At 40.4% G+C, this 17,338-nt stretch overlaps 1 pseudogene; it reads right to left on the minus strand.

Moving 5' to 3' along the window:
- Nucleotides 1-2,520: 2,520 nt before the first annotated feature.
- LOC101336386 (HLA class II histocompatibility antigen, DRB1 beta chain-like) lies at nt 2,521-13,397 on the minus strand (annotated as a pseudogene).
- Between the last annotated feature and the right edge of the window lie 3,941 nt (nt 13,398-17,338).

Consider the following 17,338-nt stretch of genomic DNA (forward strand, 5'->3'; position numbering starts at 1 on the left):
AAAAAAAACAAGCCAATCCAAAAATGGGCAGAAGACCTAAATAGACATTTCTCCAAAGAAGACATACAGATGGCCAAGAAGCACATGAAAAGCTGCTCAACATCACTAATTATTAGAGAAATGCAAATCAAAACTACAATGTGGTATCACCCCACACCAGTTAGAATGGGCATCATCAGAAAATCTACAAACAACAAACGCTGGAGAGGGTGTGGAGAAAAGGGATCCCTCTTGCACTGTTGGTGGGAATGTAAATTGATACAGCCACTATGAAGAACAGTATGGAGGTTCCTTAAAGAACTAAAAATAGAATTACCATATGACCCAGCAATCCCACTACTGGGCATATACCCAGAGGAAACCATAATTCAAAAAGAAACATGCACCCCAATGTTCATTGCAGTACTATTTACAATAGCCAGGTCATGGGAGCAACCTAAACGCCCATCAACAAATGAATGGATAAAGAAGATGTGGTACATATATACAATGGAATATTAGTCAGCCATGAAAAGGAATGAAATTGGGTCATTTGTAGAGACATGGATGGATCTAGAGACTATCATACAGAATGAAGTAAGTCAGAAAGAGAAAAACAAATATCGTATATTAATGCATATATATGGAACCTAGAAAATGGTACAGATGAACTGGTTTGCAGAGCAGAAATTGAGACACAGATGTAGAGAAAAGACATATGGACACCAAGGGGGGAAAGCGGTGGGGGGTGGGGGTGGGGGTGTGATGAATTGGGCAATTGGGATTGACATGTATACACTGATGTGTATAAAATGGATGACTAATAAGAAAAAAAAATAAAGTTGTACCTAATATAAAAGGGGTTTTTAATATGTGTTTGCCGAATAAATTAATCAATTAATTAATTTACTGGTGCACACTATATTTAGTGTTTAGTGATATAAAAAAATAAAATTTTGATTACATAAAATATTTGAATGTTCTTCAATTTAAAATGATTAAATAAGATATTCAGACAAGTCAAGCTTTCAAATCTGTCCATTACAACATATTTTCTCATTGTCATTTAGGCAACCACTTTTACAAACCTTCCATTGTTTCTATATACACATGTGAGTAGAATATAATGGAATAGAATGGGTATAGCTAGATAGTCTTATTCTCCTCCTCTAATTTATTAAGCAAAATGTTGTATACTACACATACTCTCCTGTACCTTGCTCCAAATATATTTTGGAGATTATTCCATAGCAGGGTACAGAGAGCTTCTCATTTTTTTCTAGCTGCAGGGTACTTCATCGTTTATATCAGTGTATTCATGCGTTCCCTTTTGTTTCCCAGCATTTTCTGTTTTCTGCTAAGGTAAGGTCCACACAAGATTCTCTCATGACAGACAGTTTGTCACACTATCTGGTGGGGGGCCTCAGAAATACATCTTTTCCACTACAGTGGCTTTGTCCTGATAGCTTTCTGAAAAGAGCACATCCCAAGTCAGAGTCAGCATGCCACTGATTTTTATTCAAGAGATAGAAAAAAAAATTGAGGTGTTGAAGTCTACCCTTAATAATAAAAGGAAAGTTCTAGAAGTACCCAGGTTTAGATATTTTCTTTTTAAAAAATCAGGGAAAAGAGACAAAAGAATGTGATTGAAGGCATCATATACTTACAAGTTACCTGCATGTCTTGTATTTGTTGTCCCCTTTCTGTATCCCATGGTGTGAAGGGACTTGTGTGTTTGTCTTTGAGAATGCAAAGATGTAGGAGACCAGGAAGTGGGTTCAGTAAGGGCTTTCTCCTAGCTCAGGGCAACACGCCTAAATACAGAATGCAGAAAACCCCCGAGATAAAACGGGGAAGGAAGCAAGGAAACCTTCCAGATCACATGTGTCCAAAATTCCGGAATGTAAATGAAAACGATCTTTGTTTTGTGATGCAACTCTCCCTTTCTCTTTTCCTTCTATTTCTTGTCCTTGATGCTGTATGAAGCAGAAGATTCACTCCCTGTGTATTTCAGAAAATAAATATAAGGAAATGAGGGCCAAAGGAGGCAGCAAGGGTAGAAAGCAAAGAGGATCAGGAAAGAATGAAATAAGGTACTGGAATCAACACTGGGAACTTCCAGGTCCAGGTTAGGGGCTGAGGAAGCCATCCAGGACATTTCCTGCAGGGTCATTCAACCAGATCCTGAGCAAACCAGATCCTGAGAAAGTACTCTTGTTGTGAAGAATGAGTGCTAAGCAGGAAAACTTTTCGTGCTGTGAAGAAGCTGGGACAGAAGGTTCTTCTTTGTTTTTAAAATTTTTTTTTATTGAAGTAGAGTTGATTTACAGTGCTGTGCCAATCTTTGCTGTACAGCAAAGGGACTCAGTTATACACATATAGACATTCTTTTCTATATTCTTTTCCATTATGGTTCATCACAGGAGATTAGATATAGTTCCCTGCACTATATTAGGACCTTGTTGTTTATCCATCCTGTATGTAATAGTTTGCATCTGCTAACCCCAAACTCCCAATCCATCCCTCCCCCACCCCCTCCCCCTTGGCAAACACAAGTCTGTTCTCTTACTAGCTGGTGCAAAGCTTTATTGCAAACCACCTAATCAGAATTCAAAGTCTTTCTCATTTTGTCTGTCTCCTGTCTTGTCATCTCCACCACCATTTCTAGGAGACCAAATCCATCTCTAAAAGAGGCTGAAGGGGCATTACCTGTTGGCTGAAGTCCAGAGTAACCTAGGAAAGGGAAGGGAGGATGTATACTTAAAAGATACGGAGGCAAGTCTGTTCCCGGATACAATGTCCCCAGCCCCTGACTCCCTCCTCTCACCTGAGATTTCTCTACATCACCATCCATATCACCTGATGCCAGGGTGGAGAGGAGAGCAGACCCTGAGAGCACGTGACCTAGGAAGCTTCCGTCACGCAAATCCAGCATCATTTCATCAGGCTTAGCGTCTCTTCCTGCATTTGCCCCAGGATCTCCATCTGAGATCTCCATGCATGATAACCCTTCTCTTATCTGTACAGGCCATCACCTCTTATATTTCACTCATAAATAACCGCGGACTGTTGATTTCTGGATTTCCAGGAAATTTGAGATTGACTAGGTAAGTGTTGCTCGATGTGTTCTCTGAATATCGATGACCCTGTACGATGACCCTGTAGGATAGGGTCATTGATATTCAGAGAACTCACTGAGCAAAGCCATATTTCTTCCTCCAAGAAACCTGCGGGGCATCTCAGCTGCTAACAGCTTCCTTACCATTTTAATTCCTGATTAAGAGCAGCCCCACCCCAAGGAGGAGCAGACCCATAACACAGGCCCGGATTCTACTCAGCATCTTGCCTCGTGAAGGTTCATACCGTGTCCCTGAGAAAAGAAGCTAGTTTGGGTGATTTTTACCCTGAATCCAACTTCTCTGAGACTCTGAGAGCTTTGACTGGGGGGAGAAGCCTGATATGAAAGAACTAGAATAATTGGCCATTCCTAGAAAAGGAATGGCTACAAGGTTCAGGCAGTGAATCGCTTAAATATCACAGCCCTGGCATAGGGCCACACGTCTTCAACATCTGATGGACGAGGAGCCTGGGACTGGTTGAGATTGAACTCCCCTCAGGACAGGAACATCCCTGTAGAGGATGTGCCCCTTCTCAGTCACAATAACAACTCAGAGCAGGAGTGTCAGAAGCACGAGCCCAGCCCGATGCAGGGCACTGGTGCCCAGGGCCAAGGGGTGACCACGACCTGTGCTGTCATGGGAGGCTCAAAACAGGGACATCCTCTATTCTGCTTGTCAGGCAGAACTGCCTTCCCAGGGAGTATAGGTATTTGTAGAAACCATCACGGGATGTCTGTAAACAATCAGGGGATTTCTATCACAGGATATCACAGGGCAGCCCCAATAATCTAAGCTGAAGGAGAGAAGAACATGGAGAAAATGCACATATGCTGTGGGGAGAGGAGAAACCTGACACTCGGGGGTAAGCAAGTCTCCTCCCTGATGGGTAAGGAATTTTCGAGGTCAGAAAGCTTCTCACTCCATTCCACTGTGACAGGGCTGGTCTGGCTGGGGTGCTCCACGTGGCAGGTGTAGACCTCTCCACCCTGAGGAACTATTTCAAGCATCACCATGGTCTGGAAGGTCCAGTCTCCATTAGGGATCAGGCCTGTGGAGACCACCCCCTGCCTCCTCTTCCTGGCCATTCTGGAAGCACCTGACTTCAGTGTGGCCTGGATAGAAACCATTCACAGAGCAGACCAGGAGGCTGTGGTGCCACAGGGGCTGGGTCTTTGCAGGATACACAGTCACTGTAGGCTCCAGTAGGAGAGAAAATGTAGAGGGAATAGTGAGGGAGACAGAAAGCCTCCTGACCAGATGTAGCCTTGGGCAGACCAGACTGCCATGTGGCTTAGGAGAAGTCAGTGTCATGGGTCTTGAATTTAACCCCTATAACAGGGCCTATTAGAGTTGAGAGATGTTGAGCAAAATTGTGGGGTTTCTTTTCATAATTTGAAACAGTTACCTATTGTTGAAGTGTTTACAAATTTTGCAAGACACAGGGTGCATTCAATAAAAGGGTGATTTCTGTAACTAGGCTGCCTGTGTTCAAATCCAGGCTTTACTTCTAACTGGTTAATCCTGCGAGAGTTTTTAAATCCCTCTGTGCCTCAGTTTCTCTCCTATAAAGGAGGATAATGATATGAATTTACCTCTTCAAGTTAAATGAGTCATATATACAATGGAATACTATTCAGCCATAAAAAAGAACAAAATAATGCCATTTGCAGCAACATGGATGGACCTAGAGATGATCATACTAAGTGAAGTAAGTCAGAAAGAGAAAGACAAATACCATATGATATCACTTATATGTGAAATCTAAAATATGACACAAATGAACTTATCTACGAAAGAGAAACAGACTCACGAACATAGAGAACAGACTTGTGGTTGCCAAGGAGGGTGGGGCTGGGGGTGGGATGGAGTGGGAGGCTGGGGTTAGCAGATGTAAGCTATTATACTGTATATGGAATGGATAAACAACAAGGTCCTACTGTATAGCCCAGAGAACTATATTCAATATCCTATGATAAACCATAATGGAAAAGAATATTTTAAAAAGGATGTATATATGTATAACTGAATCACTTTGCTGTACAGCAGAGATTAACACAACATTGTAAATCAACTATACTTCAATAAAAAATATTGATCATCATATTAAAAAAAAAAGAGTTAATGGACTTAAACTATGTAAGGAAATGGTTGGGGGAATTCCCTGGCGGTCCAGTGGTTAGGACTCTGCGCTCTCACTGCTGAAGGCCCAGGTTCAGTCCCTGGTCAGGGAAGTAAAGTCCCACAAGCCGCACAGGGAGGGCCAAAAAAGAAAAAAAAGAAATGACCAGAACTTAGCCTTCAGTATACGTCAGTTACTTATTGAATGTTTTTACTGTGAAAGAAAGTGTGATTCACAGCTTAAGGGTAAATTAGGGAACAGTAGTGGGGTAGATAGAGGTGTAGAGTGTGAAATCCTGGTTACACTGCCTCAATGGACTCACATCTTAGAACAGCACAGAAATGGTTCTTCCCCTGAGAAGCAGAAATAGACAGAGGTCATTCTCTAACTCTATGAGTTGTGTCTCAAGGAAAGCATGAGTCCTGCAGAGGAAAAGGAACAAGGAAAGTTAATCATTTAAAAAGTTTTTATTGTTTTATACTCAGCTGATGGATCTCTCTCTCTCTCTTGCTCTTTTTTTTTTTCCCCCAAAAAAGCCACATCTAGTTTTTCAATTGTTATCATTTTAGAATTCTCTCTCCTTCTAAACTGACATTTGAGATCAGGGCAGGGTCTGGGACTCTTCACGTCTGAGACAGCCTCTAGCACTCTCAGGCCCTCAATAAATACAATTATTTTAAAAGAAAGGAGAGGGACTTCCTTGGAGGTCCAGTGGTTAAGACTCCGCCCTCCCAATGCTCAGGGCCTCGGTTTGATCCCTGGTTGGGGAACTAAGATCCCACATACTGCAACTAAGCCTGCGTGCCACAACTAGAGAAGCCGTCGTGTGGCAACTAGACCCAGCACAGTCAAAATAAAATAAATAAATAAATTAATTAATTAATTTAAAAAAAAAAGAAAGGAGAAATGGGGGACACATTTGTACAGTACCACAAAATAGCAGATTTAAGATCGATGGTAAATCATTAGTCACAATTTTTCAGTTTCTATTTCAGTAAGTAAAAAACGTTAAATTCTCAACATGGAAAATATTGAACAGAATCTAATAGAAACCACAAACTGGAGAAAACGTTGAATCAAGTATCAGCAAAGTGTTAATAATCTTACTGCATAGACAACCCATAAAATTACTGAGAAAAACACTAGGACCCTAGTGGCAACAGATTAATAGATAATGCTTTGGGCAGTCATTAAAATTGGGGGGGAAAAAAAGAGAGAAGAATTTTAGAAATAAAAGAAATGTAAGTTAAAAATAATAAGATATAAATTTCTAACTAAGTGGCAATATGGAAAATAAAATCTAACAATGGGGAATGTGAGGTAAATTGCTTACAGCCATACAAAGGGAAAACACAACTACCTAAGTACTATTAGCATTATAAAAATAGTAACATCAGTATGGTATTATTAAGTAACAAAATTATATCTGAAAAGCTAGCTTCACAATAATTTCAAATATGTAAAAATATACACACTAAGAAAACAAAAGAGTAGTTGGAAATTTAGACCTAAAAGTAGCCTCAGAAAGGTCGGAGGTGAGTGGAAGGTTCTTCTCCGTTGCACCCCTAGAGATTAGTCTCCCTCACAAATTTCATTCTCAAAGAAACGCGTCTGCACACAGACGCCACGCCGGCACATTTATTTCAGGGGTTTCAGGAGTAAGAGGGTGTGTGACCAGAGCAGACTGGGGCTCCTCTCACGTTCTCCTAAACCTCTTACATTCCTCACCTCTCCTCCCCTACCCTCCCCCAAGCACAGACACCTGGAGGTTCCTTCCCGCATCTCTGACCACCCACCCCAGTCAGCCTTTTCCTTCGTCTCCCCTCCCCCAGACTCTCCCAGGGCGGCAGCTGAGGCTGCCTGGAGCCCTCGCTCCTGCATCCCTCTCCCCATACCCCCCTCCCTCCCGGTCCTCTCAGACCCCAGGCCCACTCCCCCCACCATACATACACTCTCTCCCCTTTCACCAGCACACGTCGACAAAATCTCACTTTAGTTTTCCCACAGAAGGCTCTCACGTGTACCCTCGTAACTTGCACTTGTCCACAATCCTACACACTCACCCTGGACTCAGTCCCTCTGTCTCTGTGTCTCTCTGTCTCTGTCACCGCCCCCCGCCCCCCCACGACCTCGCCGCCGCACGCTGCTTCTCTCCAAGAACTTGTAGTTGATCCTGCAGAAGGTGTGCACGGCGGCCCGCGCCCGCTGCAGGGCATCCTTCTGGCGGTTCCAGAGCTCCGCGGCCGGCCGCCCCAGCTCGCTCACCGCCGGGTCCTCCCCCACGTGGCTGTCGAAGCGCATCAGCTCCTGCCGGTTATAGATGTACCTGTCCAGGAAGTGCACCTGCCGCGTGCTGTTGGAGAAATGACACTCGGACTTTACCTGTACCATGAAAAGTGCTGTGGGGACAGGAATGATGTTGTCACCCGCGCGCATGGGAGGAGACTGGCGGTGACGCCCACCGATGACAGGCGCCCGAACGCAGGCGGGGGGCGCTAGGACTCCCTCGGAGGCTCTACCGGCACCCCACGGGTTCATCTTCCACCTGCCAGCGGTGGAGGAAGGACGTGCTGGGCGGAAGAGACCCCTCTGCTCCTGAGCCATTCGGGCTCCACTTGGCTTCCATGCTCGCCTGGACATCTCCAAGTGTGAACTGGACTGGGATTTGCCCCATCACCATCTCCTCTTAGGAGCCTCCTTCATTCTGTAAGTACTTGGTTAGGGCTGTGCTTGTGTCCAAATTTCGCTGTCCCTTGGGACTCCAAGGAAGGGAACACAGCCATCTCCCCTCTACTTGTGGAGCTTAAAATTTAGTGAAAGTGATGGACAAAAGCCAAACACGCAAGAATTTATACAGAAGTGAGAAAAGTCAGGATAAAAGTTCTATAGCAGAGAATGATAGGATGACCCAAATTAGGTTAGGGTGCCAGAGAAGTGGTCTCTGAAGACCACTTTAAGTGGTAACATAAAAGGTTACATGGATGTGAGCTAGAGGAAGAGTGTGTGTGTGTGTGTGTGTGTGTGTGTGTGTGTGTGTTTAGGGGAAAAAGAGAGACACATTTTAGGTAATGGTAATACTGTGTGGAAAAGCTGAAAGAATTGATGAACTTCCTCTAGAAAGTTCACTGAAGCACAGAGAGTGAGAGGAAGGAGGGGAAAAGATTAGACTGGAAAAATCACATGGAACCAGGCACTTAAATTCCTTGTAGGTGACATTAGGATTTTGACTTTATGCTAAACGTAATGAGAACTATTGAAGAGTTTTAGGAGATTAAAACCATAACCCCAATACAGGTCCACAATGCCTTTTCTGCATTTCCAAATCTGGATAGCTCAGAAAATCAGATTTTCTAAAAATTTGCTGCTAAAATTCGTTTGGCAAATCTGACCTGCTGAGAGAAGGGGTCAAATGTGTCTCAGAGCTCTTATTGGTTACGTATGGTTCTGTAGCTTCACTGTGTGTAAAGATACATATAGACATAAATATACACATATATATCATATGAATGCACATATTTTTGATTTTTTGGTATTAAATTACAGTATCATTAACATTATGTTAGTTCCAAGTGTACAACATAATGATTCAATATTGTTAAAAGTTATACTCCATTTAAAGTTACTACAAAATAATGGTTATATTTCCCTGTGTTGTACAGTATATCTTGTTGCTTATTTATTTTATTCACAGTAGTTTGTATCTCTTAATCCCATACCTTTATCTTGCCCCTCTCCCCTTCCATTTCCACACTTGTAGCCAGTAGTTCACTCTTTGTGAGTCTGTTTCTGTTTTGTCATATACATTTGTTTTATTTTTTAGATTCCACTTATAAGTGATAACATAGAGTATTTGACTTTCTCTGTCTGACTTATTCCACTAACCATAATACTCTGTAGGTCCATCCACATTGTTGCAAATGGCAGAATTTCATTCTTTTTTATGGCTGAGTAATAGTCCACTGTGTGTGTGTGTATGTGTGTGTGTGTGTGTGTGTGTGTGTGTGTGTGTGTGTGTATATACACAAACCACATCTTTACCCATTCATTTGTTGATGGACACTTAGGTTGCTTCTGCATCTTGGATATTTGTAAATAATGCTGCAGTGAATATTGGGTTGCATGTATGTTTTCAAATGAATGTTTTTGTTTCTTTCAAAAATGAAAATATTTTTGTCTTTAGATTTAGTTGAATTGTGAAAATGTCAAAAAGAGTTAAAGAATAACCCTGTGGTTAAAGGTAAGAAGAATAAATGGAAGTTTCTGATATCATTAATAGTGTGGAAAGTAGCATTGCTGCAGAAATTTGAGGCATTTTACTGAAAAATATTGTAACAGCCACCACTATTTATGACTTAAAAAGACAAGTTGTTGAAATCAAATAGAGATGTGATGACCAAGAACTCGTGACATTTTGAAAAACATGGCGTAAGGCAAAAAATAAAAATGAAGATCTTGAACTTGCTTTGATTGAATGGATTCAACAAGAAAGTAATGAATTTGTTCAACTGTCTAGTTTTGGGGGTAATGAAACAAGCTACATAAAACCATGAAGAGTTGAACTGGAAGGTGAATGTGTGTAGAAAGTGTAAGTCTAGAATTTCTAGAAGCAGCATAGTGTATATAAAGCAGTGTTTTCAACCTCAGCACTATAGACATTTTGGACCAGGTGGTTCTTTGTGGCTGGGGAGAGGGAGCTGTTCTGTGCATAGTAGCCTGTCTATCAGCTTTCCTGGCCTCTACCCACTAGTTGTCAAAAGAAACCCCCTGTGTGACAACTAAAAATGGCGTTATCTGGAGCCAATGTTCTGCGGCGGGTGAAGGAACGGGGAGAAAGAGTGCTGAGCTGTCGTTGGGTGAGAACCATGGGTGTAAATCATATGAAAAAACTGTCCTGGAGAAACCACTCTCAAGTATGGAGCAGCTGAGAGTGACATAGAAAAATTTGCCAATATTATTTCTGTTGAAAATCTTGGTCCTACATGAAATATGTTTTTTGGGAAGCCGGTCCCAGTGAAGAGCTGTTTTTTCCAATAAAATAAATTTGTTCAGTCCAACCAAAGTTGACTGATTTCTTTGCCTTGGCAATTAGTCACTGTGATATTGTGATTTATGATAAGAAACATGTATTTGTTCTTCATCCCCGTTTCTGCCACAGGTCTCCTAAAACCCTGGAAATTTCCTAAGGGGTAAAATCAATAAATGAGTCTTTTATATTAATTAGGTGACTTTTGGATCCAGTCTAAGGAGATGTACTGGTCCATAGTCCTCCCTATCTCAATAAACAGTGCCACCATCCACCTAGTTATCATGCAAGACAAAATCCTGAGGGATAAGCTTTTGATTTTCTATCTTCCAACTCCCACCATTTAATTCATTAACAAGTCACTCAACAGTCTATCCCAAATCTGTTCACTTCATCGCTACTACACTAAATGAAGTCACAGGCACATCTTCCCTGGAGAACCCTTCTACTGTCCCCTAACTGGTCTCTGTAACTTCACTTGGAACCCCTGCAATCCAATCTCCATGTGGTAGCTAGAATTAGTTTTTAAAATAAATATAAATGGACTCTCCTTGTAACCCCTTAGTAGCTTCACACAGCTCTGTAAATAAAAGTCAAATTTCTCACTATGGCCATCAGGGCCTAACATGATTTGACTCCTGACTTTCTCTCTAACCTCATCTTATTCCACTCCCCAACTTGCTTTCTCTGCTTCAGCTCCTCTAACCTTCTTTCCATCCCTTAAACACAGCAAACATCTTCCCACACTTTGACCTTTCCCCTGGTTCCTCTCCCTGGAGCATTTGTCCCTTAGATCCTTCCCATGTCTGGCTTATTCTCATCATTTATGTCTCAATTGAATGTCACAGGAAGACCCCTGTAGACACTTGCACTGAAGTCAGGTGAATACAATTTTCTCAGTCCCTTAACCCTTATATTTTTTTTCAGAGCATTTATTGCTGTTTGAAATGTTCTTCTTGGTTCAATGGTTATTGGGTTGTTGTCTTTCTCTCTTGTCATTAGGTAACTTCCATGATCATAGGGGACTTTTTTTTCTGTTATTCAAATAGAATCCTCTGTGCCTAGGACAGAGCCCAGTATATAATAGTTGCTCAAAGAAGTATTTGTCATCTAAATAAAGCCATAGTTTTGGGAATTGATCTTTGTGGGGCTCCTGGTAAAGCAAGAAGGGGCTCCAGTTCCAACACACTTTTGTAATCATGACACCTTATGACTCTTCTACTTTCCTGTGAGAAATTCAGACTAACTTCCTCTTTCTCCTCTTACTACTTGGAAGAAACATTCACAGGTAAGGAAAAGGTGATTTTTAAGAGATAGGGAACATTTCATGAAGTTTCATTTCATCCAATGCGTCTGTTATAGTTGCTGAGGGTTTGTGCAAACCGGGGATTTTTAGTAACAGTGATGACATAGTAGGGGAAAGAATAGGGAAAAACTGGAAGGAGAGGTAACCAAAGACGGCTAATTATGGAAAATAGATGGCATGATGAATGAACCTATGAAATTTGGGCCCAAGACTCCAAGAGGTCAATGAGTTCCCTTGATTTCCTTACTGGCTTTCAGCCCTATGGGATGGAAACAGCCTTCACATGCTCTGTATCCTGCTCAGGGTGTATGGTTTGAACCATATGAAATTGCTGATATTTGACTATTTGGAGTTTATAAAAATATAATTTCATAATTTATTCTATACTAGTTGAATCTCTTCTTGTGGGTTCAGGCCACAGAAAGAGGAGATATAGGAGAAACTGATAGGATAGAAAGGTTCAAAATAGAATAAGCACTAATAAGAATTAACCTGTGTCAGGTTTTCAGTTCTTATGAGTTCTTTAAGGCATCACAGAATGCCCCTTAGATGCTCCTTAACTACAGGGTCATTCTTAGTACTAAGGATCCCTGCTTCAGGTCCAGAGTGCTTTATGCAGGAGAAATAGGGAGAAAACTAACCCCAGCTTTTGTCAGAGTACCTCCAGTACAGGCATACAGGCCTTATGAACAGTGGGGTTTAGGGAGAAAGAAAAGGAGACAATAGATAACCAACAAGGACTTACTGTACAGCACAGGGAACTCTACTCAATATTTTGTAATAACCTATAAGGGAAAAAAATCTGTAAAAGAATATATATATGTATAATATATAATATATATATATAACTGAAGTGCTGTGCTGTATACCTGAAACTAACTTGATATTGTAAATCAACTATACTTCAACTTAAAAAGAAGAAAAGAAAAGGAGACAATGGTGAGGTCTCTTGATACATCCTCACGTATTAGTGAGAGGTAGCCGCATCACAGATCCCATGGACATAACACAGGATCTTCTAGGAGAGATCTTTCTAATTCCTTTTGAGTCCCCATAAAATTTTCAGAGGATTATTCCCATTTTCTGGCATAACTCAACAGAATAAAGGGAACCACGGATGGGAATTGTTTTGAAATCATTAATAATCATTTTAGATCATTTTTGAAAGCATTTCTAAATCCTCTCAAAACCCCGAGGGAATGGGATATAAGGCTGGAGAGGTTTTATTAGAAGAGAGTTGACAAGAAATAGCCTATATGTATATATACGAAGGCACCTTATGCTGGTCTTATAAAGAGGGCAAGTATCCAGGCTCCTTTTGTTTGTGGAAGGAATTGAGGATCCATGTGATAAAGGTAAGTAGTCACTGAAGAAGATGTCGGTGTTTTAAGTGACATGGCCTGGACCCAGACAAAGCTAACTCCCTCCCTTCCCCCACACCCCAAAATAGCTCACCATCAAATGTGTGCGCTTACCTCTCCAGCCCAAGCCAGGAGCGGGCTCAGCACCATCAGTATCACTGTCAGTATTACTGTCCAGGAGCCTGCGGGGAACCAAAGGCACACCATGCAGAAGAAGAGAAGAAGACAGGGTGCAGGGGAGCAGACAAATCTCAGTGAGGACTAGGACCCTCCTCCAACCCACATCTCAAACATTACCAACCAAGGAACTCATTTCTTTGTTCCTGGATTGGGTCGTCTCAGTTTTGGAGAACCAATCAGATTCATCTGTGAATATCATCATCAGTTGCTGGTTAGATACTCAATATGAAGTTCCTCTTTTGAAACTCAGATTTCCTTCCTTAGGAGGATTGTTTTAATTTCGTGCTTTAAAGGTTTGATCCAGTTGTATTTGTAACATTTTAACTGGGGCCCTATTGTGAGCCAGCTCTGTGCTGGTCAGCGATGGTCACCCAAGTTTTTCAGGATTGTCTCCAGATACTGTCACTGAGTTTAGTGGGACCTCCAGGATACACATAGAGAAAGCGGCTTATCGGGGGCAATCCTTGTGGAATGGGGGGTCTTGAAGGTACCTTTGTAGAGCATGTAAATAACAATGTGATAAGGTCAATGTCCAAATCACATTCTACAAGACCCTCCATGTGGAATGGAGGTTCTTGAAGGTACCTTTGTAGGGCATGTAACTAACAATGTAATAGGGTCAATGTCTAAATCACATTCTACAGGGGGCTGAGAGATTGATAAAGGACTCAAATCAGCCTTTGGCACAGCAACTCTGCTTTAGAATAATTAATATTTTATGTGAAAAAGTGATCAATCCATTCCTCCTAGTTCCCTTTTTGACTTCCTCATTTAATTGGGGATATTTCCCTTTCTTTCTCTTTTAAAAAAATTTTAATTTTATTTCATTTATTTTTTATACAGCAGGTTCTTACTAGTTATCTATTTTATACATATTAGTGTATATATGTCAACCCCAATCTCCCAATTCATCCCACCATCACCACCCCCCACCATCAGTTTCCCCCCTTGGTGTTCATATGTTTGTTCTCTACATCTGTGACTCTATTTTAGCCCTGCAAACCTGCTCATCTGTACCATTTTTCTAGGTTCCACATGTATGCGTTAATATACGATATTTGTTTTTCTCTTTCTGACTTACTTCACTCTGTGTGACAGTCTCTAGATCCATCCACGTCTCTACAAATGACCCAATTTCGTTCCTTTTTATGGCTGAGTAATATTCCATTGTATATATGTACCACATCTTCTTTATCCATTTGTCTGTCGATGGGCATTTAGGTTGCTTCCATGACCTAGCTCTTGTAAACAGTGCTGCAACGAATATTGGGGTGCATGTTTCTTTTTGAATTATGGTTTTCTCTGGGTATACACCCAGTAATGGAATTGCTGGGTCATATGGTAATTCTATTTTTAGTTTTTTAAGGAATCTCCATACTGTTCTCCATAGTGGCTGTATCAATTTACATTCCCACCAACAGTGCAAGAGGGATCCCTTTTCTCCACACCCTCTCCAGCGTTTGTTGTTTGTAGATTTTCTGATGATGCCCATTCTAACTGGTGTGAGGTGATACCTCATTGTAGTTTTGATTTGCATTTCTCTAATAACTAGTGATGTTGAGCAGCTTTTCATGTGCTTCTTGGCCATCTGTATGTCTTTGGAGAAATGTCTATTTATGTGTTCTGTCCATTTTTTGATTGGGTTGTTTGTTTTCTTAATATTGAGCTGCATGAGCTGTTTATATATTTTGGAGATTAATCCTTTGTCCGTTAATTCATTTGCAAATATTTTCTCCCATTTTAAGGGTTGTCTTTTCATCTTGACTGTAGTTTCCTTTGCTTTGCAAAAGTTTCATTAGGTTTCACTTGTTTATTTTGTTTTTATTTCCATTACTCTAGGAAGTGGATCAAAAAATATCTTGCTGTGATTTATGTCAAAGAGTGTTCTTCCTATGTTTTCCTCTAAGAGTTTTATAGTGTCTGGTCTTACATTTAGGTCTCTAATCCAGTTTGAGCTTATTTTTGTGTATGGTGTTAGGGAGTGTTCTGATTTCATTCTTTTACATGTAACTGTCCAGTTTTCCCAACACCACTTATTGAAGAGATTGTCTTTTCTGCATTGTATATCCTTGCCTCCTTTGTCATAGCTTAGTTGACCATAGGTGCATGGGTTTATCTCTGGGCTTTCTATCCTGTATCAGTGATCTATATTTCTGGTTTTGTGCCAGTACCATATTGTCTTGATTACTGTAGCTTTGTAGTATAGTCTGAAGTCAGGGAGTCTGATTCCTCCAGCTCTGTTTTTTTTCCCTCAATATTGCTTTGGCTATTCGGGGTCTTTTGTTTCTTCATACAAATTTTAAGATTTTTTGTTCTAGTTCTGTAAAAAATGCCATTGGTAATTTGATAGGGATTGCATTGAATCTGTAGATTGCTTTGGGTAGTATAGTCATTTTCACAATATTGATTCTTCCAGTCCAAGAACATGGTATATCTCTCTCCATCTGTTTGTGTCATGTTTGATTTCTTTCATCAGTGTCTTATTGTTTTCTGAGTACAGGTCTTTTACCTCTTTAGGTAGGTTTATTCCTAGGTATTTGATTCTTTTTGTTGCAGTGGTGAATGGGATTGTTTCCTTAATTTCTCTTTCTGATCTTTCGTTGTTAGTGTATAGGAATGCAAGAGATCTCTGTGCATTAATTTTGTATCCTGCAACTTTACCAAATTCATTGATTAGCTCTAGTAGTTTTCTGGTGGCATTTTTAGGATTCCCTATGTATAGTATCATGTCATCTGCAAACAGTGACAGTTTCACTTCTTTTCCAATTTGTATTCCTTTTATTTCTTTCTCTTCTCTGATTGACGTGGCTAGGACTTCCAAAATTATGTTGAATAATAGTGGTGAGAGTGGACATCCTTGTCTTGTTCTTAATCTTAGAGGAAATGCATTCAGTTTCTCACCATTGAGAATGATGTTGGCTGTGGGTTTGTCACATATGGCCTTTATTATGTTGAGGTAAGTTCCCTCTATGCCCACTTTCTGGAGGGTTTTTATCATAAATGGATGTTGAATTTTGTCAAAATCTTTTTCTGCATCTATTGAGATGATCATGTGGTTTTTATTCTTCAATTTGTTAATATGGTGTATCACATTGATTGATTTGCATATACTGAAGAATCCTTGCATCCCTTGGATAAACCCCACTTGATCATGGTGTATGATCCCTTTAATGTGTTGTTGGATTCTGTTTGCTAGTATTTTCTTGAGGATTTTTGCATGTATATTCATGAGTGATATTGGTCTGTAATTTTCTTTTTTTGTAGTATCTTTGTCTGGTTTAGGTATCAGGGTGATGGTGGCCTTATAGAATGAGTTTGGGAGTGTTTCTTCCTCTGCAATTTTTTGGAAGAGTTTTAGAAGGATGGGTGTTAGCTCTTCTCTAAATGTCTGATAGAATTCACCTGTGCAGCCATCTGGTCCTGGACTTTTGTTTGTTGGAAGATTTTTAATCACAGTTTCAATTTCATTACTTGTGATTGGTCTGTTCATATTTTCTTTCTTTTTTTTTTAAACATCTTTATTGGGGTATAATTGCTTTACAATGGTGTGTTAATTTCTGCTTTATAACAAAGTGAATCAGTTATACATATACATATGTTCCCGTATCTCTTCCCTCTTGTGTCTCCCTCCCTCCCACCCTCCCTATTGTTCATATTTTCTATTTCTTCCTGGTTCAGTCTTGGAAGGTTATACCTTTTTAAGAATTTGTCCATTTCTTCCAGGTTGTCCATTTTACTGGCATAGAGTTGCTTGTAGTAGTCTCTTAGAATGCTTTGTATTTCTTCAGTGTCTGTTGTAACTTCTCCTTTTTCATTTCTAATTTTATTGATTTGAGTCCTCTCCCTCTGTTTTTTCATGAGTCTGGCTAATGGTTTATCAATTTTATCTTCTCAAACAATCAGCTTTTAGTTTTATTGACATTGCTATTGTTTTCTTTGTTTCTATTTCATTTATTTCTGCTCTGATCTTTTTGATTTCTTTCCTTCTGCCAACTTTGGGTTTTGTTTGTTCTTCTTTGTCTAGTTCCTTTAGGTGTAAGATTACATTGTTTATTTGAGATTTTTCTTGTTTCTTGAGGTAGGCTTGTATAGCTATAAACTTCCCTCTTAGAACTGATTTAGCTGCATCCCATAGGTTTTGGATCGTCGTGTTTTCATTGTCATTTGTCTCTAGGCATTTTTTGATTTCCTCTTTGATTTCTTCAGTGATCTCTTGGCTATTTAGCAACGTATTGTTTAGCCTCCATGTGT

The sequence above is a fragment of the Tursiops truncatus genome, chromosome 10, assembly GCF_011762595.2.
Source record: "Tursiops truncatus isolate mTurTru1 chromosome 10, mTurTru1.mat.Y, whole genome shotgun sequence".
Taxonomy (NCBI): Eukaryota; Metazoa; Chordata; class Mammalia; order Artiodactyla; family Delphinidae; genus Tursiops; species Tursiops truncatus.